The sequence below is a fragment of the Lampris incognitus genome, chromosome 10 (genome assembly GCF_029633865.1).
Source record: "Lampris incognitus isolate fLamInc1 chromosome 10, fLamInc1.hap2, whole genome shotgun sequence".
Classification (NCBI taxonomy): domain Eukaryota; kingdom Metazoa; phylum Chordata; class Actinopteri; order Lampriformes; family Lampridae; genus Lampris; species Lampris incognitus.
In genome coordinates, this window is record NC_079220.1 from 57,084,098 (window position 1) to 57,088,388 (window position 4,291).

Below are 4,291 nucleotides of genomic sequence, written 5' to 3' on the forward strand. Positions count from 1 at the left end.
ACAACAAGAAGGTCCTGGGTTCGAGCCCGGGGTAGTCCAACCTTTGAGGTCGTCCTCTGTTTGGAGTTTGCATGTTCTCCCCGTGTCTGCGTGAGTTTCCTCCGGGGGCTCCGGTTTCCTCCCACAGTCCAAAGACATGTAGGTAAGGTGAATCGGCCTTACTGAATTGTCCCTAGGTATGTTTGTGTGTGTGTGTGCGTGTGGTCCCTGTGATGGCCTGGCAGCCTGTCCGGGGTGTCTCCCCGCCTGCCACCCAATGGCTGCTGGGATAGGCTCCAGCATCCCTGCGACCCTGAGAGCAGGATAAGCGGTTTGGATAATGGATGGATGGTCAAAATAGATAAGTTGTTTAAAAATACAGCACCAGCGCCTCACAATCTTAATTTTATTTTGTACAAAGGTGTTTTCTTTTTCTAATTTCCCCTGACTACAACATTACTTACATCATGTCCATTGATTTTTCTCAGGTGCGTCTCTTTCTTGAGTGTTTTCTAAAGGATGCCTCAAGTTGTGTTCCGTCAAATCATCGGAGTTCAGATCAATAGTCTGAGCGTGCCCCCCTTCCCCGCCCGCATCACAGGACATTCGGGTGTTTCAGATAGATAAGAGCTCTGCAAAATCAACAAGCACAACACAGACCGGCCCTCAGATTTATTTTTTTTAAGAAAAGAAAGAAAAACACTCCAGCTGTTGGAGAGCCAGCTGTGCACCTCTGCAGTGGTTGAGAAAGAGAGGAAGAGCCTCTGCAGCTTTGCTTTGTCAGGATCTGCTGTCTGTGAAAAGGTCACATAGCGCCCAATGGCAGGCCTCAACATCATCTACACACAGGCAGCATGCAGTCTGTCAAGGCGCTGTAAACTGGGATCACTCATGTAAACCAGTGCATCGCTTGAACTTATTAATGTAACCAGTGGCAGCTGGTGCTAAAAATGTGTGTGTGGGGGGGGGGCAATTTACCTTGACGCAGCACACCTGACAGCTGCTTTAATGTCCACACAGTCACAGAGTAATTAAGAAGGACAATGTAGCCTATAGATTTTATCAGGGTTCGTAGACAGTGGATGATTGACAGTTGAGATGAGGCGTCGTGGAGGGTGTGAACATGATTGACAGCCACGAGAAGTGTCCAATCATATTAGCTCAAAAAAGTCAAGTCAAGTTTATTTATATAGCACATTTAAAACAACCAAAGTTAACCAAAGTGCTGCACAGGCTTAAAATACAATATAAGATAAGTGACACATATGAATATAAAAACATGTGTAAAGAAGACAAAATAAAATAAAGAATATGAAATATAAACAATAAAACATAAGAGTAAATGTATATTTGCACAATAAAATCATGGTGTCAAGATCAACTTGAATTGAATGCCAGCGAGAAGAGGTAGGTCTTTAACAAAGATGTAAAAGTCTCTAGGGTCTGAGCAGATCTTATGTGTACTTGTAGATTGTTCCAGAGATCAGGGGCAGCCACTGCAAAGGCTCTGTCGCCCCTATTCTTAAGCCTGGATCTGGGAACATGTAAGAGCACCTGGTTTGTTGACCTGAGTGCTCTGACTGGTGTATGATGATGTATTAGCTCAGATGAATAAGGTGGTGCCAGCCCATTTAAAGACTTAAAACAAGTAATAAAATCTTAAACTGGATCCTAAAACAGACAGGAAGCCAATGAAGGGGGGCCAGTACAGGCGTTATGTGATCACATCGTTTCTTTTGTACAAGCTGCAGGTGACGAAGTGACGACTGAGCTACACCAACAGACAATGAGTTACAATAATCCAAACTGGAGGTAATAAATGCATGAATTACCCTTTCAAGATCATGTGGAGGGAGATAGGCCTTTACTTTTCTAAGAAGTCGTAATTGAAAAAAACTTTTTGATGACTGAGCTTATTTGTTTATCAAAGTTAAAAGAGTTGTCAAACAGCACACCAAGATTCCTAACAGAAGAGTAACTGTAGGAAGCTAAAGGGCCAGGAGCGCTATCATAACCATCCAGAAGATCAGGTTGTCCATATGCAATTATTTCAGTCTTATTTTGATTTAGTTTCAGGAAGTTTAACTTCAGCCATGTTTTGACATCCTTTAAACAACTCAGCAAAGCCTGTATAGAATCTCTGCTGTTTGTTTTTATAGGCAGATAGATTTGCAAATTATCAGCAAAACAATGAAAAGACGTATTATGTTTTTTAAAAATTGAACCCACGGACAACATAGAGACAATGAGAAGGGGCCCAAAATGGAGCCATGAGGGACCCCACAGTTAAGTGGGGCCGCAGCTGAAGAGAATTGGTCTATATGGACAGAAAAGCTTCTATTTGACAGATAAGACTTGAACCATTCTAGGGTAGTACCTTTAATGCCTACACACAGCTCAAGACGTGATAAAAGAATATTATGGTCAACCGTGTCGAAGGTAGCAGTCAGGTCCAAAAGCATCAAAACAGCAGAGTTCCCAGAGTCCACAGTTAAAAGAAGATCATTAAAAACTCTCAAAAGGGGCTGTTTCAGTGCTGTGACGTGATTTGAAACCAGACTGGAACTTTTCAGAAATGCCATTAATTTCTAGGTGTGTTTGTAATTGTACATAAACTGCTTTCTCTAAGACTTTTGAAAGAAAAGGCAGCTTAGAAATTGGCCTAAAGTTGGAAAGAACAGAGGGATCAAGATTGCTCTTTTTGATGAGGGGCTGTACTGCAGCATGTTTGAAAGCAGCTGGAACACAGCCTGAGAGAAGAGAGGTGTTTATCAAATTTATAATACAAGATGCAACAGTGGTAAAAACATCCTTTAACAGTCTGGGTGGAATACTGTCAAGGGGGCAATGTGAAGGCCTCAAATGCTTAACTAGCTCAGATATAAAGGAGAGGCACACGGGCTCAAACTGCTCTAAGACAGCTGGACACAGAATACGCAGCAGGATCTGAGGCCGAAGAAGATGGTGAGGCCCTAATAGCAGAGATCTGTAAAAACTTTAAGAAATTCTTTAGAGCATGGGTGTTGGCACAATGCAAGGAGAATCACACGGATTTATAAGAGAGTTAATAGTATTAAAAAGAACCTGAGGCTTATGACAATTGTTGGACACAAGGTTTGATAGAAACTGTGTTTCTGCAGATTTAACAGCTCTCTGGTTCTCTGATAAGCAGTCTCTTAGAATTCCTACGGAGACATGAAGTTTGTCTTTCTCCCACTTTCTCTCAGCGAATATACATGTGCGTCTAAGAGCGTGGGTGGTGTCATTGAGCCATGGCTCTGTCACTGGTTTTGGGCGTTTGGTTGCAACAGGAGCAACCAAGTCCAGTATGTCAGTACAGGTAGAGTTAAAAAGAATGGTAATGTCATCAGCACTGAGATTACAAGAGTCATCCAGGGTTGAAGCATAGAGTCTTTAAAAGCAACAGAAAACTGAGACGCACAGAACTGCGCCCCATGGAAAATCTGAAGAAACCAATTAGACAGCAGCCTCAGGTTACCTGCTTGCCAAAAGTTTGAGTGCTTACATAAGGTATCGTTTGACTGGCGCCCCTCACCCAGGAAGTATATGTATTCAGACAGAAATCAACCAAATACCATTTGGAACCAATATTTAATGCTGCTGACAGGCGCTCACAGACTGAAAACCCTTTTATTTCATCATTATCTGCATTATACAACTGCATTATATTTAGCATGTATAAGTAGATTTTCATCTCTTGATGTTTGAAGGGGGCGGCGCCCCAGTGCCCTGTACTGGCCAGCCGCCACTGCTGCAGACAGACAATGTTTAGGGAAAACACTGCTTCTAAGGAGTTTTTTTTTCTCTCGCAATTTTGTGCTCAGCTCTAGTGCTGAAACATGTTGCGACTGCCTGGCCCATTAACAAAGGCAACCAAACGGACCCTTGAACAGGGTCGATGTCAGAGGAGCGCAATTCCCCTCTGCATGAGAACTGGGGCAGGCCTTTTGGTTGGTGCTCTGAGCTAAGCCAAATCAAGACCCACATAAATTCCCTGATTGAAAGAGAAAATATAGACCGACTGGATAACAGAGAGAATGTGGGCCATATTCACCATACTAATCAACGTGACAATTATAAGACAAGTGTTTCAACGGCCTCTGTGTCTGTACTTTGGTGTCATGCTATTTTTTCAATCGCGAGGCTGTTTCACAATGCTGTCACAGAAAGGGCGACTCCAGGCGCCAAATCTCACAGCATCGTTCGTGTTTTCCCCCCATTCCTCCGTTTGGAAGTGTGGACTCATTATTCCTCAGCCAGTGTCAGCCCAGTCGTTACCTGTCAGCGCTTT